At 43.9% G+C, this 24,377-nt stretch overlaps 1 protein-coding gene and 1 pseudogene across 1 annotated transcript in view; one reads left to right on the top strand and one right to left on the bottom strand.

Moving 5' to 3' along the window:
• The window catches only part of LOC124796126, a 400,265-nt gene that overhangs the window by 169,772 nt on the left and 206,116 nt on the right, over window positions 1–24,377 (top strand). The gene's annotated exons all lie outside the window — the stretch shown is intronic.
• On the bottom strand, window positions 4,162–4,279 carry LOC124797012 (annotated as a pseudogene).

Genomic DNA, 24,377 nt, shown 5'->3' with positions numbered 1-24,377 from the left:
TTGCAGGACAGCAACGGCGCTATCGAGCTCGGCTGCACAAGCTGACCTTGAACGGACACCGTACGAAGCGCGTGTGAAAGACATCGTGCATTAGTATGTGTGTATACTGAATACAGACTTCACTGTTCTTATCTCATTTTTCTGTTCCATCCCTTGCTGTTCTTTATATTGACGAGAGTTTTCTGTTACGTTGTCGATAGCAGAGTTGTATAAGAACCAGACTGCAGGTATGAGTGAAAGAATACGAAAGGGAGGCCGTCGGAGAGAATGGAGTGGAGTGAGATAGGGCTGTAGCCTATTCCCCATGTTTTCAGTCTTTCAGTGAGCAGGCAGTAACAGAAACTACGGAGAAATTTGGAAGGAAAATTTAAAGTCAGAGAAGAAATAGATTTTTTTGAGGTTTGACAACTACACTGACATTATTACACAAAGTAAAGGACTTGGAACATCAGTCGAATTGCATCGATAGTCTCTTGAAAAGATGTTATTTGTACTTGGAGAGCGAAATAACTGACGATGACAGAATAAAGTTGCGTTTATATCTGTGCAACTTTCGTGCAAATCTGAAGGAAATAAAAGCACCTTCGTTCGTACTTTCGACTAATACATGTTGAAGAATGCGAGTGATACTGAACGATCCTCGATGTTCTGACACCGTCCTGATTCCTTTATGAGTCGCTTTGATTCAGAAATAGTTCGCGTCTTCGAAAGGAAATAAAACAACGCCAAAATCGTGTTCATAATTGAAATAACTGCTTCCATTGTTGTCTGAGTGTTGCAGTACTATATGTGTGGTGTCCAAGTTTGATATTTGTGTCTTCACAAGGCACAAATTAATAAAAAGGTGATACACTTAGCTTCGGAATATACGTATTTATAAAAATCTATTGCTTTTCGGTAGCTCATATGTCAGTGAAAAACTTCAGGGACTTAATAACATAATGCTTTTTAGATTACGTCAAAATTATTGAGTCTAGATGGAAATCAAGTATTAAATACGCAAATTAATTCTCAAAACACGCTTGATTCACACAAATAACATTCCTTACTTCTCTTTTGGAATTTTGTAATATTAAAGCGATATATAAAACTTCTAAAAAAATCGTATTCATAAAAAAGACAGCATTAAAATGTACAGTTGTCTTTAAGAGTATCAATATGAATTATCCTGATTTAACTATCCGGTTTATTGGAAAGGAATGCTAAATTGTATTTATATAGAATCTGATAATTACACAGAAGTGGAGGCATTTAAGGTTACCAACATCTGTTTGATATTTGATCGGCAGTTAAATAAGTATCTGTGACCTTCTAAATAAATATATTGACTTTGAAACGAGCATCTTCTTAGAAATGGCACCGTAAAACTGAGTTAGGAGATGCATCTCAGACGTGTTATGAGAAAGCTGTATTTGTTTATTCTGGTGTGGTCAAAGTATCACACAATATTAGCGCCCATGTTTAAACTGTAATGTGTATGAAATATAAATTGAAAACGCGTAACAGTAAACAATGAGGATGTGCTCTACTGAAGCTGACGGCCTTCGATTAATTATCTCGATTACTTACCCAAAATCCGTTATGTATTAGGGGTGTTCAAAAGAAAAGGTACGAAACAACACTGTGGGTATAACTGAAGCCTTTATTCAAAACATATCACCAGATACTTAAGACAACTATTCCATTGTTTCTTGAGCTAGTCCTCCACTGTGTCCTCCAGTTTGTCGTCCGAGTTGAAGCGCTTCGCTTTGAGATGTTTTTTTTTTTTTTTTTTTAGCAGATCAAACGCATGGAAGTCGCAGGGCGACGTGTCCGGGCCGTAGGGTCCATGGTCTAGCCGCTTCCCCTTGAACTCGGCCATTACACTTTGTGTGACATTGGAGAAGTGTGGACGCGTGTTATCCTGGAGCATAATCACACCCTCCGTGAGTAACTCAGGCTGTTTACTCTTGATGGACTTGCGTAGGCTACGGAGTGTCTTCCAATACACGTCATTTTTCAATGCTGGAGGAATTCAATGAGTATCTGACCTCGGACATCAAAAAAGACAGTGAGCATCACCTTGCCTGCTCTGAGGTCACAGCTTTGAATTTTGTAGCGGAAGGGCAAGGGTTGGCGACACTGCAGTCATCTCCTTAGTGTCTCACAACGTTACCCCCTAGTGGTATACGCAAATTTCAACTGGTTTGGTTGATACGACGTTCCGTACCCTTTCATTTGAACACTGCTTATAAAATTTATGCAGAGCTGCTTCAACGAACCTGGAGGTGCGAACTACGCATTTTGGACTGCAACTAAACCACCAAGATAAAATATAAGTATATTGTGCCCCCCCCCCGCCCCCCTCCACAGTTGTCTTGGAAACTCTAGTTCTAAAACCAAATAAAGCGTGACGGCACTTCTAAATTCCACCGACATTTGTAGGGGTGGTCGGTTTAAAACACGTTTCTGAGAAAGCGCTGCGACAAGTACGTCCAGTAAAAAATTTTCTTTGTCGGAAACTGATGAATTTAAAGAGATAAAAAAGAGCATCCAATGTCTTATAAGTCAAGAAAATCTCTAAACTCTAATAGTAGACTGTGAAATTTTAAACGTTCTTCCATCTCATAAGGTATTCGTTGCTATTTCCGATCTCTTCAAATCGTATGTTCTCGTCTCCACTTGATTTTTATTTGCTACAGTATAGTGTACATTAACCTCATAATACCATCCACTAACTTTTGATCGTCTATCGTTTGGACCATAGCATTTAGTCTATGGAGCGATGGTGTATATAGGTTTGAAGTTTATTGGTCGTAATTATCGCTGGGAAGATACGGGAGCTGAGCGATAAACACTCCAGTTCCTAACGTTTTTCCGTCGCGGAGTTTCCGTGTGTATTTTCCTGTTAGTCTTCGAGTGAAGTAGGCTACTATCAGTATAGGGTGGTGACGTCTTTGTATTCCTGGAACGCGTCGCCAGTTCTCATCAATGTCGGAAATTTTAACTTGTCCTCTGTTTGGCGTCGTAGCACCGACGAGGTATTTGGAGCGTTCATATGCTTGCGTCCCACTGCATGACGTGCCGCGATGGCGTAGCTACTGTATTTGTATTTAATATACTGCTTGCATAGTTATAAGATATGTTGTTGAATTTAGCTATTTTCTGTATTTATCTGCGCCTGGAATACTTATACACTGCAACTTCGGTCTGAGGCCTAAATGATTTTCTTGGCAGTAGGTACATATAACTGACTGAGTCGGATCTGTTCATGGTATGTATTGTTACAGATTTTTTCGCATCATATTTAGCAATTGTATTGGTTGCTAATGTGATCGTAATGCAGACGTTTGAAACGCTTTCGTAAAGGATGTATGTACAGTTCTGCACAGCATTTCAGTCCGTGAATGTATAAAATAACGGTAATGTTTTTAATCCAAACATTAAGAAACGTGTGGATGTGGTGTGAAAAAACTCGCACCAGGCTGGCGGGTCATATGACATTACGGTTTTTATCTTAAGTGATGGAACTTGAAGAGTGTTTAGCTGTATCTCATCAATATATTGTTGTTAGATAGTCAATTCAGTTGATGGTATTTAATGCATAGGATCGATTTCGAAGTTACTCAGTTTCATATTCGGACGTGGCAGCGGCCTCAAGGCCTTGCGTCTACCATTTATACTGCTGTGATTAATTCTCATGAAGATGAAATTGTCTGATTTCGAAAAGGATCAAACGAATTAAATTCCATCAATAAAACAGCTGACTGGATTATCCAACAATAGTTTAAGGAGTCAGGAAACATGTTTGAGTTTTTTGATGATTTGATGTCACTCAGTGTGAACTTCTTAGAAGATCCCCACAGTTTTGTAGCATTCATTTACAATTACATCCAGAATCTACGGTCTATTTATTGAGGTTTGAAGTGCGTTGACAACTTGTTTGTCCACCACATGCTTGGAAGCATTAAGCAGCAGCAGCACCCCGTCTTCAGGCCACAAGTGGCCCATCGGGACCATCCGACCGCCTTATCATCCTCATCTGAGGATGCGGATAGGAGAGGCGTGTGGTTAGCACCCCGCTCTCCCGGTCGTTATGATGGTTTTCTTTGACCGGAGCCGCTACTATTTGGTCGAGTAGCTCCTCAATTGGCATCACGAGGCTGAGTGCACCCCGAAAAATGGCAACAGCGCACGGCGGCCCGGATGGTCACCCATCCAAATGCCGGCCACGCCCGACAGCGCTTAACTTCGGTGACCTGACGGGAACCGGTGTATCCACTGCGGCAGGGCCGTTGACCCTTGGAAATATTTACCTAGTAAATATTTCCTTTAAAGACATTTTCCTATACCAATATTATCCATAAACTCGTCTTGTACAATATCAGTCGTCATAAATAAGTTTGCTTATCCGCAGCCATTGGATGGCCTCTTTCAATGTTTGTATCAAGATTTTCAACGTACCCGAGGGAAGGACTCAGATCTGTCTTCTTGCCATTGGTTTGAGTTGTTCGTCGTTCCTCTGCCGAAGCTTCTTGGGACCCTCCACATATTCTCTTGGTCCCCTCTCACACAGCTGTCGCTTATTCTACGTTGTAGAGGCTTTTCTGTGTCTTCCTCTTCTGTCGTCTTCACTGGAATTTTCCACTTGCCTCCTTTCTTCAGAGTCTCCACCACGTCATGTGTTCAATTGCCGTTTGTCGGCATCTAGTTCTATCCCATAATCGTCTCGCATCTCTTCAGAAGTCCCGGCTATACCATACAATTCAGTGGCTAAGACAAAGGATAATGGCGTTCCTGACATCTGGCTACTATTCCTGATGCATGCAAACTATTTTTATGCTTCCCTACTTTCCACGCATCCATCCTTCCCACAATGGCAAACAAACGTGCTAGGAATCTGGAGGAAGCAAACAGTCGCATAACGTCTTGCCTGACTGTTGATATTGCTTCAAGCTACACCGCACTACCTCCCAAAACATTCTTCCTCGTTCGGAATGTTCTGTAATGCCTGACGTTCATCAAAATGATCTTCCCTTAGATGGGGTTTCAACTGGTGCCAATGCACTCCCTAGTAACTGCTGTCCGACTATTTTAAATACCAGGCCACTGCTTCCATGTGTACAATGCAGACGACTATAAATTGTGTGATAGAGTGAATCCTTTAAGGTGCAGCATATTGGTGTTACTTCCCATTCCATTCATGGACAAAGCGCGTAAATAATCACCGCCAATATTACCCTGTGCTTGCTAATTTTACCATTGTTATCTATACTTGAGCGATACATTGCGGGACTGAAGTCTATTTATAGATTTTACTTTCCAAGAGAGTTATAGGAATTTTCTAATTAAATTGCCCGTTCTTTTACAGATCATTGTAAAAGCGACATTCTGTCTGTGGGGAAACGTGACTGACGTAGAGACACAATCAGATTTATAATAATATAACAATCATAACCGGTTTCAGTCATACTTATACCTTACGACACTGAAGTGCATTTATAATTGATAAACCTGATATTCGTGTTTACGTACAAGTGAATAATTATTGATTATAAAGGCACATGTGACTCATACATAAGTCTACAAACACAACGGAGCGATATCGAGTATGCATCTGACATAACGAATATTGAAATGCAACGGTATCAATTTATTATTATTTAAACACAAATTCAGACACGGATAACGTTTTTGACTGCGTCAGCGACAACCCTTGCGTTTGCTCTATTCTTCTGTTTCTAACATCTTGTTTAAACATCCTAGCAGCCCTATGGAGTTAGCAGACAATTGGCACTTATTTGTGATCTTGATCGCAACATGTTTCATATCGGACCACATGTCTGAAAGAAAGCGACCCTGGGCTGCACCTTGTACCCCGTGAGCGCGCAATCTACTTACTTGGTTCCAATTACCAAAACTTTCGCGTCTTGTAACGCAAATCACTTTGAACTAACTCTCTGAATATTATACCCTACTGGCCATTAAAATTGCTACACCACGAAGATGACGTGCTACAGATGTGAAATTTAATCGACAGGAAGAAGATGCTGTGATATGCAAATGATTATCTTTACAGAGCATTCACACAAGGTTGGCGCCGGTGGCGACACCTACAACGAGCTGACATGAGGAAAGTTTCCAACCGATTTCTCGTACACAAACAGCAGTTGACCGGCGTTGCCTGGTGAAACGTTGTTGTGATGCCTCGTGTAAGGAGGAGAAATACGTACCATCACGTTTCCGACTTTGATAAAGGTCGGATTGTAGCCTGTCGCGATTGCGGTTTATCGTATCGCGACATTGCTTCTCGCGTTGGTCGAGATCCAATGACTGTTAGCAGAATATGCAATCGGTGGGTTTAGGAGGGAAATACGGAACGCCGTGCTGGATCCCAACGGCCTCGTACCACTAGCAGTCGACATGATAGGCATCGTATCCGCATGGCTGTAACGGATCGTGCAGCCACGTCTCGATCCCTGAGTCAACAGAGGAGGACGTTTGCAAGAGAACAACCATCTGCATGAACAGTTCGACGACGTTTGCAGCAGCATGGACTGTCAGCTCGGAGACCACGGCTGCGGTTACACTTGACGCTGCATCACAGACAGGAGCGCATGCGATGGTGTACTCAACGACGAACCTGGGTGCACGAATGGCAAGACGTCATTTTTTCGGATGAATCCACGTTCTGTTTACAGCATCATGATGATCACATCCGTATTTGGCGACATCGCGGTGAACGCACATTGGAAGCGTGTATTCGTCATCGCCATACTGGCGTATCACCCAGCGCGATGGTATGGTGTGCCATTGGTTATACGTCTCGGTCGCCTTTTGTTCGCATTGACGGGACTTTGAACATGTACAGACTTGACAGAAAATCCTAGGAAGTTCTGGTCTTACGTTAAATCAGTAAGTGGCTCGAAACAGCATATCCAGACACTACGGGATGATGATGGCATTGAAACAGAGGATGACACGCGTAAAGCTGAAATACTAAACACCTTTTTCCAAAGCTGTTTCACAGAGGAAGACCGCACTGCAGTTCCTTCTCTAAATCCTCGCACAAACGAAAAAATGGCTGATATTGAAATAAGTATCCAAGGAATAGAAAAGCAACTGGAATCACTCAATAGAGGAAAGTCCACTGGACCTGACGGGATACCAATTCGATTCTACACAGAGTACGCGAAAGAACTTGCCCCCCTTCTAACAGCCGTGTACCGCAAGTCTCTAAAGGAACGGAGGGTTCCAAATGATTGGAAAAGAGCACAGATAGTCCCAGTCTTCAAGAAGGGTCGTCGAGCAGATGCGCAAAACTATAGACCTATATCTCTTACGTCGATCTCTTGTAGAATTTTAGAACATGTTTTTTGCTCGCGTATCATGTCATTTCTGGAAACCCAGAATCTACTATGTAGGAATCAACATGGATTCCGGAAACAGCGATCGTGTGAGACCCAACTCGCCTTATTTGTTCATGAGACCCAGAAAATATTAGATACAGGCTCCCAGGTAGATGCTATTTTTCTTGACTTCCGGAAGGCGTTCGATACAGTTCCGCACTGTCGCCTGATAAACAAAGTAAGAGCCTACGGAATATCAGACCAGCTGTGTGGCTGGATTGAAGAGTTTTTAGCAAACAGAACACAGCATGTTGTTATCAATGGAGAGACGTCTACAGACGCTAAAGTAACCTCTGGCGTGCCACAGGGGAGTGTTATGGGACCATTGCTTTTCACAATATATATAAATGACTTAGTAGATAGTGTCGGAAGTTCCATGCGGCTTTTCGCGGATGATGCTGTAGTATACAGAGAAGTTGCTGCATTAGAAAATTGTAGCGAAATACAGGAAGATCTGCAGCGGATAGGCACTTGGTGCAGGGAGTGGCAACTGACCCTTAACATAGACAAATGTAATGTATTGCGAATACATAGAAAGAAGGATCCTTTATTGTATGATTATATGATAGCGGAACAAACACTGGTAGCAGTTACTTCTGTAAAATATCTGGGAGTATGCGTACGGAACGATTTGAAGTGGAATGATCATATAAAATTGATTGTTGGTAGGGCGGGTACCAGGTTGAGATTCATTGGGAGAGTGCTTAGAAAATGTAGTCCATCAACAAAGGAGGTGGCTTACAAAACACTCGTTCGACCTATACTTGAGTATTGCTCATCAGTGTGGGATCCGTACCAGGTCGGGTTGACGGAGGAGATAGAAAAGATCCAAAGAAGAGCGGCGCGTTTCGTCACCGGGTTATTTGGTAACCGTGATAGCGTTACGGAGATGTTTAATAAACTCAAGTGGCAGACTCTGCAAGAGAGGCGCTCTGCATCGCGGTGTAGCTTGCTGTCCAGGTTTCGAGAGGGTGCGTTTCTGGATGAGGTATCGAATATATTGCTTCCCCCTACTTATACCTCCCGAGGAGATCAAGAATGTAAAATTAGAGAGATTAGAGCGCGCACGGAGGCTTTCAGACAGTCGTTCTTCCCGCGAACCATACGCGACTGGAACAGGAAAGGGAGGTAATGACAGTGGCACGTAAAGTGCCCTCCGCCACACACCGTTGGGTGGCTTGCGGAGTATCAATGTAGATGTAGATGTAGATGTAGTGGACGTTACATTTCGGATGTGTTACGACCTGTGGCTCTACCCTTCATTCGATCCCTGCGAAACCCTACATGTCAGGAGGATAATGCACGACCGCATGTTCCAGGTCCTGTACGGGCCTATCTGGATACAGAAAATGTTCGACTGCTGCCCTGGCCAGCACATTCTCCAGATCTCTCACCAACTGAAAACGTCTGGTCAATGGTGGCCGTGCAAATGGCTCTTCACAATACACCAGTCACTAATCTTGATGAGCTGTGGTATCGTGTTGAAGCTACATGGGCAGCTGTACCAGTACACGCCATCCAAGCTGTGTTTGACTCAATGCCCAGACGTATTAAGGCCGTTATTACGGCCAGAGGTGGTTGTTCTGGGTACTGATTTCTCAGGATCTATGCACCCAAATTGCGTGAAAATGTAATCACATGTCAGTTTTAGTATAATATATTTGTCCAATTAATACCCGTTTATCATCTCCAATTCTTCTTGGTGTAGCAATTTTAATGGCCAGTAGTGTAGATTGATAAATAAGTTCTGTTGTAATGAAGAAAGGAACTGAAGCTGTAGAGATGGGCAGCACGTGATGAACTGCGTAATAAATGTACAGTAAAGGTTAATAAAACATACCGTATGAGGAATCTACGAGTGCATAACTCGAAAGCTGGGCGCTGTGGCCTCATGGTTCTAGGCGCTTCAGTCTGGAACCGCGCTGCTGCTACGGTCGCAGGTTCCAGTCGTGCCTCGGGCATGGATGTGTGTGATGTCCTTAGGTTAGTTAGGTTCAAGTAGTTCTAGGGGACTGATGACCTCAGATGTAAAGTCCCATAGTGCTTAGACCCATTTGGATCATTTGAACCATAACTCGATGGATGTAGAGTCGAGAAATGGTATGGGAATCAGGTAAAATCCGCCTGAGCGTTGAGGCAGTCATCCCACCGACGCACCAGGCTGAGGATACCCGTCTGGTAAAACACAATGTTTTGGTGCGTGAAGAAGTCCGCAACTGACTGCTGCACGGCCTCGTCCGACAGGATCCTTCGAGGTCCTCTTTTAAGGGACCGAAGGCGTGATAATCGCATGGAGAGAGATGAGTGTAGGCGGGGGGCGGGCGGGGGTGCTCAAGTGTCTACCACTTGAGGTGGCGAAACTTCTGCGTTACAACATTTGCGATTTCGGGACGTGCCTTACCGTGAAGCAGTAGCACCCTCTGTCGCACCATCCACAGAGGTGGTTTCTGACAGACACGCCGGCCCAGTCTACGGGTGTTTGACCTCCGACAGCCAAGGAAAGAATTACAGCACGTTGTACACTAAATGCATTCGCATCTCGAATACGGACAACCATCAGCTGTAGAATGGAACGACGACAATGAAAATTTGTGTCGGACCGAGACTCGATCCCGGATTTCCCACTTATATCGAGCGGCCGCCTTACCATTTTTTGTTGTTGTTTTCAGATTATGTATCATACTAATTTATTTATTTATTTTTATATATTTGTTGAGATCACATAGGACGCCCTCCAGGCAAAAAAAAACAATGATGTGTAATTACCATCAATAACAAACAAAATAAAAAAGGGAATTATAGAATTTAAAGAAAACGCCCTCCTGCCAGAACAGACAAAACGGCACCCGCGTCCCGCCAACTTGTGGGTAGACGCACACTGAATCCCAAGGCAGTGAGGCATGTTCCAGGCACGTCTTCACGAAGAATATTGCATTTGCCGATATATTGCATCGAGTCCTGGTATTACACAATCTCACTCAAATCACCTTCTCGTACCTGCGACACCCCAGCACTACCCAAAAATTTGGCGTAGTACTGACGTTATCGCGGATGGTGCACGAGAAAACTAAAGCGATCTTGCGGGAACGTCCAAAAATCAAGAATACTCTTATCACCTTCATGGAACAAATAAGAGATCGAGAGGCCTTTTATCCAGATCAGAGCGTTGGTCTTCGTATGTGGGAAGTACCGGGTGATCAAAAAGTCAGTATAAATTTGAAAACTTAATAAACCACGGAATAATGTAGATAGAGAGGTAAAAATTGACACACATGCTTGAATGACATGGGGTTTTATTACAACAACAAAAAAACAAAGTTCACAAAATGTCCGACAGATGGCGCTGGACAGCAAAACGTCAGTGACTGCGCATGACAATCGTGTATAAAAGGAGCTGTAATGAGAGAGAGAATCAGATGCGCCAGCAGTCGCAACATATTGACGTTACCTGAAAAGGCGCTTTTAGTGAAGCTGTATTATCACAATGGGGAATGTGCTAGTTCAGCGTTACGATCCTATCGCCATAGGAAGGGGATTCGAACGGGTAAAGGTCCGTTGAAAAATGCAGCTGTGGCGAGAATGATTTCGAAGTTCGAAGCCACGGGTTGTTTAGACGATAGACCCCGTATTGGCCGACCGAACACAAGGCGTAATGCTGCTGAGACAGTTCAGGAAGAAATGGAGACTCTAACGGGTTCATCTATGCACGGGGAAGTCAGCGATCGTGCAGTCTCACGTCGCACCGGCATTCCATACACTACTGTTTGGTTGGCACTGAGGCGTACCCTTCGATGCTATCCGTATAAAATCCATCGGCATCATGAACTGTTACCTGGCGATTTAGTGAAGCGGAAGGCATTTGCGGTGTGGGCGTTTCAAAAGATGGCGGAAGATGACGATCGGTTGAGTAATATGCTGTGGACCGACGAAGCTCATTTCACACTCCGAGGGTCTGTCAACGCCCACAACTGCAGAATTTGGGCTACCGAAAATCCTAGAACTGTCGTGGAAACTCCATTGCACGACGAGAAAGTCACGGTATGGGTTGGATTTACCACATCTGCCCTTACCAGACCTTTTTTCTTCGAGGAAATGCGTGATTCTGGTTTTGTAACTGCTACCGTGACGGGTGAGAGGTACGCCGATATGTTACAGAATCGCATCATCCCCAGTCTGGCTGATAAACACCTGCTGGAACGTACGATAATTATGCACGACGGCGCTGCACCCCATATTGCTAGACACGTGAAAGATCTCTTGCGCGCGTCGTTTGGTGATGATCATGTGCTCAGCCGCCACTTTCGTCATACTTGGCCTCCCAGGTCCCCGGACCTCAGTCCGTGCGATTATTGGCTTTGGGGTTACCTGAAGTCTCAAGTGTATCGTGATCGACAGACATCTCTAGGGATGCAGAAAGACAACATCCGACGCCAATGCCTCACCATAACTCCGGACATGCTCTATAGTGCTGTTCACAACATTATTCCTCGACTACAGCTATTGTTGAGGAATGATGGTGGGCATATTGAGCATTTCCTGTAAAGAACATCATGTTTGCTTTGTCTTACTTTGTTATGGTAATTATTGCTATTCTGATCAGATGAAGCGCCATCTGTCGTACATTTTTTGAAGTTTTGTATTTTTTTTTTTTTTTTGTTCTAATAAAACCCCATGTCATTCCAAGCATGTGTGTCAATTTGTACCTCTTTATCGATATTATTCCGTGATTTATTCAGTTTTCAATTTTATACTGTCCTTTTGATCACCCGGTATGTCTCATATGGGAACAAAAGAGACTGCGGTGTAATGGCGTGGGGAGCCGTACGTAGAAGAAAGGCAAGCATCTTCTGAATCAGCTTTCACACCTCTGCAGAAGATCCACACATCAGTCGATGTTCGTCCGTATCAAGCGTGTGACAACGAGGACACAGCGGCGAATCTGTCATTTTTTTGGCATGTAGACGAAGTTGTGTCACGTATTTCCCATTAACGACCAGATATCAGGTTGCACGAGCGCTGGTCTCGAGGAGGATATGGTGCACAGAACGCCAAACCACGGGCCATGCGATCGTAGGATGTCGGCTTTCCACAACATTCCTAGTATGATTTCTCATCATTAGGCGGTAAACATCACGTGCGGTAGGGTTTCTGGTACTACGCAAGTCGGCATGGACATAACTGTATTCGATGAAAAAGGTCCTGACATGTGAGAGCGAGGAAGAAATATGGGCTACTGCAACAGGTGCCGCTCGAGAGGGAGGGGCCAGTTCGCCAATCAGGCTTCCCGATAATCCGGTTCGGCGGCGGGTCCACGACTTATACCAATTGGCTATACGTGCGCGGCCAGAGCCAAAGTTCCACATGTCGTCAACCATGCGACTACAACCTGTACTCATCCATTATGCATATTAGCGTACACGTGAGACATTTTACTTGAGAGTCCTTGCTCAGTGCCGGCGGATAAATACGATTTTGCAGTGCCAGTGTTATTCTGAATTACGATTCAAAGTTTCCATGTCCAAAGAAACTTTACATCGTAATTCAGAATAATTCTCACTTGCAAACTTTCTTTGGACATGCGTAACAGGACGTTGGTCTTGTTTGGATGCATCTTAAAGGCACGTTTGCACCTGTACGCCTTACTGATAGTTGCCGTGCGACTACGCTTGTAAACACGTGCCTCTTCCTTAACATGTGCGTGCTAGTAATTCCGTTTACACCTGTGCTCACAGTGGGCGCCTCTGCCTCCATGCAGGGCAAGCTATAGCCGCACAGCGACTAGCCGCAAGGCGCACAGGTATGAACGAACCTTAAGAATGGACAGCGTTCGGTGCGAAATGTTACATACAGCATGAATGCGACGCATTTAGAAGAAAAAGACTGACTGATGTCAAATTTAGATGGTTGGTTGGTTGTTTCGGGGAAGGATTCCAGACAGCGAGGTCATCGGTCTCATCGGATTAGGGAAGGACGGGGAAGGAAGTCGGCCGTGCCCTTTGAAAGGAACCATCCCGGCATTTGCCTGGAGCGATTTAGGGAAATCACGGAAAACCTAAATCAGGATGGCCGGACGCGGGATTGAACCGTCGTCCTCCCGAATGCGAGTCCAGTGTCTAACCACTGCGCCACCTCGCTCGGTCAAATTTAGAGCATACAGGTACTTCCTCTGCTCTAAGAGAGTCAAGGGGCATATCTGGGCCCACTTTTGGACGTCCTAGCGATCCACCATACTAATCTTCGTATTGGTCGTTACGTTTTAATGTTTCCTGTTGTGTTATTCTCGATGGATGTAAACATTGCAATGTAGGTGCAAGTTTGGTTTTTATGATTTGCTGCGACTTGACATATAAACGGTCAAAGCTTTTACTGTAGAATACAGCATCGATGGGGCTTGTGAACATGCGTAACTCAGCGTGATGGCACTGTCTTCGGTAGGCGATGGACGATTGACTTTAGTTAATAACTGAGCTTTGTGGGAGTCTGTTGCACCGGTATGAGATTTACAAGGAAAAGTTTTATATGTTTAACAGTGCACGATTTCTGCTTGTTTCTTACTTTTGACATTGCCTAATGCTATGTTAACTTAAAGGAATGGAAAAGTACAGTGTAATTTAGGTAAATTTATGTGTGTTTCGATTCAAATGGTTCAAATGGCTCTGAGCTCTATGGGACTTAACTACTGAGGTCATCAGTCCCCTAGAACTTAGAACTACTTAAACCTAAGGATATCACACACATCCATGCCCGAGGTAGGATTCGAACCTGCGACCGCAGCGGTCGCGCGCTTTCAGACTGTAGCGCCTAGAACCGCTCGGCCATCCCGGCCGGCTGGGGGTTTCGATTTATGTAGCAATACGAAGTAACGATTAGTGTTTCCTCGTTTTATAGAACTCAATAATGTAGTCCCGACGCTTGTTGTGGTAAATGAATTACTCATTTCCGGCATTTTGTACTATGGCTTCACGATAGATGTTCGATGCGTCGTTGGGGTGATGTACGCACTGAGACCGGAGATAATAGCATTGAACAACTGCCATGAGCGTAAGTTGCTGCTGTTAGGTGTAAGCTTTTGAGTCTGTAAAAGGCGTAAATATTCATATTGGGCAATTGTTTATTTCTCTGAACGTAGTTTATGATTGAAACTTCCTGACAGATTAAAACTGTGTGCCGGACCGAGACTCGAACTCGGCACCTTTGCCTTTCGCGGGCAAGTGCTCTACCAACTGAGCTACACAAGCACGACTCACGACCCGTCCTTACAGTTTCAATTGTGCCTGTACCTCGTCTCGTACCTTCCAAACTTAACAGAAGCTCTTCTGCGAACCTTGCTTGGGTGGCTCAGTTGGTAGAGCACTTGCCCGCGAAAGGCAAAAGTCCCGACTTCGAGTCTCGGTCCGGCAAAGAGTTTTATTCTGTCAGGAAGTTTCATATCAGCGCACATTCCACTGCAGAGTGAAAATCTCATTCTAGTTTATGATTAGTTATAATTTTGACCCTGAAGTTTAGGGAGACCCTGTACATCAGATACTGAAAAGCACCTTCTACGATTATTTGTAGGGCATCGTTAAAGATGTAGCCATAGATAGAGACAAACACCAACACTCACCATGATTCCCGCTTCTGAAAGTCCACCTGGCTGCTGGTTTGAGGGAGCGCAGCGGCTGGTTGTGTCGTTTACATTGTGGATGTATCGGAAACGTTACTGCAGAGCGTCTTCTGCGTGACGGCGTAATTACTACTGTAAGATGAAACTTAGCGTCGCAGTAGGAGCAGATTTCGTTACGTACTAGTGGTCTACACCATCATGTAGTAGTCACATTACAATTCAGGTTCCTTTCAGAGTATGCTGATACAATAGCTCCATACTTAGCACTCGCTCTTAGAAAGATCCGTACCCAGAGACTAGCAAGTTGCACAAGTAACGCCAGTATCCAAGAAAGGAAATAGGAATAATTCGCTGAATTATAGGCCAGTATCACTAACGGCGATTTGCAGTGGGATTTTGAAACATATACTGTACTTGAAGGTTATGAATCATCTCGAAGTAAACGATTTTATGTGAATAGCCAACACGGTTCAGAAAATATCGCTCTTGTGGCACACAACTAGCTCTTTATTCTCACGAAATAATGAGTGCTACCGACAGGGGGCAGCAGATTGATTCTATATGTTTAGCTTTCCAAACGGCTGTAGACACTGATCCTCATAAGTGATTTCTAATTAAGTTGTGTGCCTTTGGAGTGTCGCCTCAGTTACGTGACTGGATTAGTGGTTTAATGTCAGAAACCGCGCAGTTCGTAATAATTCACGGAAAGTCATTGAGTAAAATAGAAGTAATATCTGAAGTTTCCCAAGGAAGTGTTATAGGCCCTCTGTTGTTCCTGATCTACATAAATGATTTAGGAGACAATCTGAGCAGTCCTCTTAGCTTGTTTGCGGATGATGCTGTCAGTTATCATTATGTAATGTCATACGATTATCAAAAAGAATTGCATAATGATATAGACAAGATATCTGCATGGTGTAAAGTGTAGGAATTGACTCTAAATCACGAAAAGTCATCCATACGAGCACTGAAAAGAATCCGCTAAATATCAGTTAAACGATAAAGCATACAAATCTAAAGTCCGTAAACTCAACTAAATACTTAGGGGTTACAACTACGAATACTTGAACAGGAATTGTCACATAGGTAATATTGTGGGGAAAGTAAACCAAAGATATGATTTATTGGCAGACCACTTAGAAAAAGTGACAGGTCTACTAAAGAGACTGCTTACACTATGTTTGTCTTCCCTCTTATGAAGTATTGCTGTGCAGTGTAGGATCCGCGTCAGATGAGAATGACGGAGGACATTGAAATAGTTCAAAGAAGACAGCTCAAGTTGTATTATCGCGAAATAAGGGAGAGAGTGCCATGGTTATAATACACGAATGGGATGGCAGTCATTAAAACAAATGCGTTTTCCATTGCGGCAGAACCTTCTCACGAAATTTCAATCACCAACATTCTCCTCAGGGTGTGAAAATATTTTGTTGGAATAGGGAGAAATGATCATCACAACAAAATAAGAGAAATCAGAGCTAGCACGGCAAGATTTAAGTGTTAGTTTTTCCCGTGTGCAGTTCGAAAGAGGAACGATAGATGGGTAGCCTAAAGGTGATTCGATGAACCCACTGCCAACGCTTAATTGTGAATTGCACAGTAGTCATGTAGATGAACGCTTCTTAATAGCAGAGACACGTCTTCCAGCAAGGGAGGGAGAGTCACCCGCAGGAACTGCAGATATGCATCGCCTGTGGGGCGTTCTGAAAGAATGACTGGTCCCACGAGGAAGTCACCAGTAATTCCCCCCGCCCCCCCCCCTCCCCCCCCCCCCACCAGACGCACATGCACACGCCACACCCACATACATTGAGGCTGAAACTGTAGGAAACTATCTATTAGAGGATAAGACTCAAAAATGGTCATATGGACAGAAATGCGTTTGATAGGAGATCCACAGCCACTTGAAGGTGGAGACAGAAAACTTTTGGCAGTGACCCCAGTGTCAACACCAGGCAGGAGACCCATCAGCAAGGAGTAAGCCAGATGACAGTGTCGAACATGCTCCAAAACTGTGCTATCTATACCAGTATCACTTACAATGCATGCAGGCCTTATTACCTACGGACTTACCTACGGGGCTACGGTTCGTCTGACAGGCCACCATTTCTTATTCATGTATGAGGCTATCTTTACAACGGCTGGTATTGTCAACCAGCACAAAACCCACCTGACGGGCTACACAAAATCCCCGTGGTGTGGTGGAAGCGAACGATTCGATCAGCCGGCCAAGTGGAGTCCCACATCGGGCCCCTTGCAAGCTCTGTCAGGTGCTGATAACGCTGTCTCTTACTAGTGTGTGGCATCTCCGTGTCCTTCACAGTGATCAACATCTGACGCTGTTCACCCCCCAGATATACCCTACCATGCTTGGGCACTACATTAAACACGAATAACAATAATGAACTCTGTTGGCAGTTCCATCTATCACAGACAACTGCAGCTCTGTATCACAAAGCGAATATCCCACAATACGAAACCCGGTACTTGAGCTAGTTGCAGGTTGCCTATCTAACGCCTTTCCAGGGGCAACAAAAATGTGATTTTCAATATTACATGCAGTTGCTGACCGAATTTAAAAATTTAACATGCTGTTATCATCAACTCATTACGAGGTCTGCTCTTACGCTACAAGCTTAACACAATAAGACAAGCATTACAGATAGAAACTTTGTGTTCCTCTGGAGACAGCGTAACTGACGGGGCACAAATACCAGGACATCATTCATTCAGTATATGAGAATGAGAGCACTTAGTGACTTCCAACAAAGTTTCACACAATTTTAAACAATTACGAAACTTTGTCTCGCTGAGATCCCTCACAAAACGATGTAAAGAAAAAAAGTTATCGGTTACTACATTTTCGCTCATCATGCAGTAGAACTTCAGAATCAGACATGATGTCCTAATTTAGTTTTTCTTTACTACTGACTCTATTCCCAACACACTTTGCAGACAGTATTAACATACACTACTGAATGTACCTGCAAAATTATATCATTGCACGATATACAAGGTGGTCCATTGATCGGGACCGGGCCAAATATCTCACGAAATAATCGTCAAACGAAAAAATTACAAAGGACGAAACTTGTCTAGCTTGAAGGGGGAAACCAGATGGCTCTATTGTTGGCCCGCTAGATGGCGCTGCCATAGGTCAAACGGATATCAACTGCGTTTTTTAAAATAGGAACCCCCATTTTTTATTACATATTCGTGTAGTACGTAAAGAAATATGAATGTTTTAGTTGGACCCCTTTTTTCGCTTTGTGACAGATGGCGCTGTAATAGTCACAAATATATGGCTCACAATTTTACACGAACAGTTGGTAACAGGTAGGTTTTTAAAATTAAAATACAGAACGTAGGTGCGTTTCAACATTTTATTTCGGTTGTTCCAATGTGATACATGTACCTTTGTGAATTTATCATTCCTGAGAACGCATGCTGTTTCAGTGTGATTACCTGTAAATACCACATTAATGCAATAAATGCTCAAAATGATGTCCGTCAGTCTCATGCATTTGGCAATACGTGTAACGACATTCCTCTCAACAGCGAGTAGTTCGCCTTCCGTAATGTTCGCACATGCATTGACAATGCGCTGACGCATGTTGTAAGGCGTTGTCAGTGGATCACGATAGCAAACATCCTTCAGCTTTCCCCACAGAAAGAAATCCGGGGACGTCAGATCCGGTGAACGTGCGGGCCATGGTATGGTGCTTCGACGACCAGCCTACCTGACATGAAATATGCTATTCAATACCACTTCAACCGCACGTGAGCTATGTGCCGGACATCCGCCATGTTGGAAGTACATCGCCATTCTGCCATGCAGTGAAACATCTTGTAGTAACATCGGTAGAACATTACTCAGGAAATCAGCATACAATGCACCATTCATATTGCCACCGATAAAATGGGGACCAATTATCCTTCCTCCCATAATGCCGCACCATACATTAACCCGCCAAGGTCGCTGATGTTCCACTTGTCGCAGCCATCGTGGATTTTCCGTTGCCCAATAGTGCATATTATGCCGGTTTATTTTACCGCTGTTGGTGAATGACGCTTCGTCGCTAAATAGAACGCGTGCAAAAAATCTGACATCGTCCCGTAATTTCTCTTGTGCCCAGTGGCAGAACTGTACACGACGTTCAAATTCGTCGCCATGCAATTCCTGGCGCATACAAATATGGTACGGGTGTAATCGATGTTGATGTAGCATTCTCAACACCGACGTTTTTGAGATTGCCGATTCTCGCGCAATTTGTCTGCTACTGATGTGCGGATTAGCCGCGACAGCAGGTAAAACACCTAATTGGGCATCATCATTTGTTGCAGGTCGTGGTTGACGTTTCACAGGTAGCTGAACACTTCCTTTTTCCTTAAATAGCGTAATTATCCGACGAACGGTCCGGACACTTGGATGATGCCGTCCAGGATACAGAGCAGCATACACAGCACATGCCCGTTGGGCATTTTGATCACAGTAGCCATACATCAACACGATATCGACCTTCTCCGCAATCGGCAATCGGTCCATTTTAACACGGGTAATGTATCACGAAGCAAATACCGTCCGCACTGGCGGAATGTTACGTGATACCACGTACTTATACAATTGTGACTATTACAGCGCCATCTATCACAAAGCGAAAAAAGTGGTCCAACTAAAACATTCATATTTCTTTACGTACTACACGAATATGTAATAAAAATGGGGGTTCCTATTTTAAAAAAAACGCAGTTTATATCCGTTTAACCTATGGCAGCGCCATCTAACGGGCCAACCATAGCGCCATCTAATTTCTCCTTTCAAGCTAGATGAGTTCCGTTCTTTGTAGTTTTCTATCAACGGACCACCCCTTATAGATGCAACTACTTAGACTGCATTCATCCAGTGCTTCATAATGAGAAAATTTACCGACTTAACAAACATTAAGCATAATTTCAAACCTTTTCCAAACTTTTTCTGACTTACATGCTTAATGTCAAATATTTAACACATTAAAAAATCTCTAAAGTAATCAGACGTTTGAGGCCGTTTTATACATGGGAGTTTATGGAGGTTTACGGATCTACTCCATAACTACCGATGGTGTGTAGTTGTACCAACTTTCATTGACCTCGTACTATGGTTTCCGAGTGCTTCACTTTTTTAAAAATCAAGCAGTGTATACATTATTTAGTTCCTGACATTAATCTGCAATAATTATGCTTTCAGTATTGATGAAAAAACGAGGATATCTGTTGTAAATAATGCGGCAGGTCACTCAGATACTGTTTAACGATTTGTGTGAAATCTCGTACGTTACCCAGTGAAAATGGTTTGCATGAGTAGGAATAGGAATTGCTAACTCTACTTCGAGATCCGACAGCTCATCGTGCGTCTGCTCTTTGAACCATGGCGACGGACCAGGTCGTGGATGAAGTTGTTCTTAACTTAGGGCGCGAGACAATCTGGCTTATTTACCTCTCGTTGATTTCCAACGAATGTGGTTATTGATGTCTGCTTTGAAGGAAGTTCTCCCAGTGAAAAACTGGATTGGGGCCTTGTAGTGGATATATCATCCCCCGAGGGAGAGATGATCTGAAGTAAAAGCAGCGGCAGCGAAATCGTCCTTGGCTGGTTATCAGGGTCGTTAGTGGCACATGCACCGCTTGAGCGCCCGCCAGCGCTTTCAGGCGGTGGTAGCGACGTACTTGACCGGAATACACGACGTGGCGGGACAGCTAGAGTCAGTGAAGAGGTTGCGCAAGGGCGGCGGACGTGGGCATTTCTTCCTGAAGCGTCTGACAGCCTGCCAGCAATAATGACGTAACAGCAAGTTTACGCACAGCAACAGTAGGGCAAGTATTTTCGCGGCAAAAGATGGAACCACTGGTCCTGACAATGGAAGAAGATGGAAGAGTCTAGGAAATCCCCGGCGGTGTTTTTATGCGACACCTGCAGATGCATATAAATGCTAATCACCGCCACGAGTAGCAAGTCACGTGGTGTCAACATTGGAGAACAATAGAGTAATCTGATAGCCACTGAGACACATTTGGCTAGGAAACAGTTTCCCACAATGTAGTTCTGCTTACCCGGTTACTTTTCTAGTCCATGAACGGCCCATGGAAGTTATGTAGATTGTCTACAGTACTAGTCTGTAACTTTATTTAGTTCCTACAACAGCCATTAATGTACAGATTTCTGTTAGCAGGCAAGAGAACTATGGGAGTATGCTCTAACACTGCAGAGTCGTCTTTCTTCCCATTTGATAGAAGTATCAGTCCGCATCTGCACGAAACTGATATTTATCTTAGCCTGCACGGGAAGCAATAAGAACTTGCGTGTGACAAGATTTGGAGTACTGGAAGCTGCTAAGGTATTTCTAGTGATCTGCCCACCGCACTGCTTCGACATTAGCTTGTCTTCCACTGGCACTGTCTTCTGGAGTCCGCGGCGTTCAGACTGTCCAACTGACAAGGGAACATTGCCAATAAACGATCTTGATGAAACTTGGCGAGTGTCTAGAGTTTCTCAAGTGGAAATTCTCATCATAATTCAACAGAACTAGATCAGAAATCATACCACAAACTTCTTACAACATCGAAAGCCGTATACATCTCACGTCTGCGCCTGTGCAGTTGAGTCTTTTGGAATCACCAGATGAACAAGTTCCTTGTCCTTGAGTATGACGGTCAAAATGGGTTTTTCACATTGGCCACCCGCCTTTCCATAGTTAAAAAAATGGTGAGTCTGGACCGAGAATTCGAGAACCTCTTTTTTGAAGCTCCAAATATCCTTGTGACACCATCGACGTCCGGTAAACAAACGTCTTGCCAGGCCAAAAAATATCTGAAGGGAACATAAAATGTGAACATCCAGCCATATGAAACGAACCTTGGTAAGTAGTTTTTATTGATGGACAAGGAAATAAACACATCCATAGCGATAAAAAATTTGACGAAATGGAGAATTTATACAAGCGCTACTTCAAAAAGTATTCGTCCACTCATATTTTTATTTTTATTTTCAATCTCAAAATATGATTTCAGTTGCAAAACTTAATATTTAATGGGGTTTCCCTTTGCAACTATTACTGCTTGTAGTCGTCTGGGCATCGTCTTGATCAATTTTGCTGTCAGAGAGGCTGGAATTTTGTCCCATTCGTCTTTAAGTGCTTCTTTTAGGTGTCTCTTGTTAGAAACGTGTCTTCTCCTGATGGTATCTTCCAGTACTTTCCAAAAGTGTTCAATGGGATTAACGTCTGGGCTCTGAGGATGGGTGTCATGTTGTTTTGGGGTATAGTACAGGAGCCACAGCTTGTATTTAGAGCCGTATGCTTTGGGCCGTTATCTTGAAAAATGTAATTTCCTTGCAGGCCTAATTTTTCGGTGCTAGGATGGGGATTGTCCCTTAAAATGTTGATATACGTATGTTGATCCATTGTAGCTTCTACGAAATGAAATTTTCCAACACCTGCAGCACTCATACACCATCATGGAGCCACTATTGTGTTTAACCGTTGGCACAAGATTGCTTGGCAACACCATTCTCCTGCCATCCAACCCGAATACGTTATATTTACTCTCATCAGAAAATACTACTCTATTTCAAACTTTTTGAATCAATGTTCCATTGCAAAATGAAGACGTTTCTTTCGATTCTGTTCACTGACTCTTGCGCGCTACCCGGCCGTGATACCTATACGTTTTGAAAGCTTTTCTGATTGTGTTGGCACATACCTTCTTTCCCCTAGACTCTAACTCCCCAGCCAACTTAGGAGCGTTGATATTAGGTTTCCGTCATGATAAATCTCATGTCTGCATCAGTCAAAGTGGTTGGTTTTTTAATGCTTTTGTTGCGCAAAATCGATCTATTATCGACTGAACCGTCGATCTAGGTCTACCGACTACTTTAGCAATCTCGAAAGAAGATTTCCACTCATTATGTAAGCGCATAGTAAGTTTCCTTTCGATCAGCGTCGTCTCACTACCCTTACGACCCATGGCGCTAATTGTACTGTATCGGCGCCGTTCAGAACCATAACAGGCGATAGAGTGGGGCCGCGCACCATTGACTCTAGTGTGTGCCGTGGGTCAGCGTTATAGTTTAATCACTGCGCGCAGAATTTCGGCATGTTCAGATGGTGGACGAATACTTTATGAACTAGCTCTTCTATGACATTTTCTATTTTGTTAACCTTGCTGTCGATTTGGGTGTATTTCTTTCCTTGCTTTTCAACAAAAATGACTTACCGAGGTACTTGTTACATGACTGACTCTTTAGATCTTCTATACATTTATTTTCATGTTACACAGACTTTGTTTCCTAAAAGATATGCAGCTAGACGAATACACTACTGGCCATTAAAATTGCTACACCACGAAGATAACGTGGTACAGACGCGAAATTTAACCCACAGGAATAAGATGCTGTTATATGCAAATGATTAGCTTTTCAGAGCATTCACACAAGGTAGGCGCCAGTGGTGACACCTACAACGTGCTGACATGAGGAAACTTGGCAACCGATTTCTCACACACATAAAGCAGTTGACCGGCGTTGCCTGGTGAAACGTTGTTGTGATGCCTCGTGTAAGGAGGACAAATGCGTACCATCACGTTTCCGACTCGGATAAAGGTCGGATTGTAGCCTATCGAGATTGCGGTTTATCGTATCGCGACATTGCTGCTCGCATTGGTCGCGATCCAATGACTGTTAGCAGAATATGGAATCGGTGGGTTCCGGAGGGTAATACGGAACGCCGTGCTGGATCCCAATGGCCTCGTATCACTAGCAGCCGAGATGACAGGCGTCTTATCCGCATGGCTGTAACGGATCGTGCAGCCACGTCTCGATCCCTGAGTCAACAGATGGGGACGTTTGCAAGACAACAACCATCTGCACGAACAGTTCGACGACGTTTGCAGCAGCATGGACTATCAACTCGGCCACCGTGGCTGCGGTTACCCTTGACGCTGCATCACAGGCAGGAGCGCCTGCGATGGTGTACTCAACGACGAACCTGGGTGTACGAATGGAAAAACATTTTTTCGGATGAATCCAGGTTCTGTTTACAGCATCATGATGGTCGCATCCGTGTTTGGCGACATCGCGGTGAACGCACATTGGAAGCGTGTATTCGTCATCGCCATCCTGACGTATCACCCGGCGTTAAACGTCTCAGTCACCTCTTGTTCGCATTGACGGCACTTTGAACAGTGAACGTTACATTTCAGATGTGTTAGGACCCGTGGTTCTACCCTTCATTCGATCCCTGCGAAACCCTACATTTGATCAGGATAATACACGACCGCATATTGCAGGTCCTGTATGGGCCTTTCTGGATACAGGAAATGTTCGACTGCTGTCCTGGCCAGCACATTCT

The sequence above is a fragment of the Schistocerca piceifrons genome, chromosome 4, assembly GCF_021461385.2.
Source record: "Schistocerca piceifrons isolate TAMUIC-IGC-003096 chromosome 4, iqSchPice1.1, whole genome shotgun sequence".
NCBI lineage: Eukaryota > Metazoa > Arthropoda > Insecta > Orthoptera > Acrididae > Schistocerca > Schistocerca piceifrons.
The sequence above is the reverse complement of the archived record's forward strand: the minus strand, read 5'-3'. Positions and strand labels throughout refer to the sequence as shown.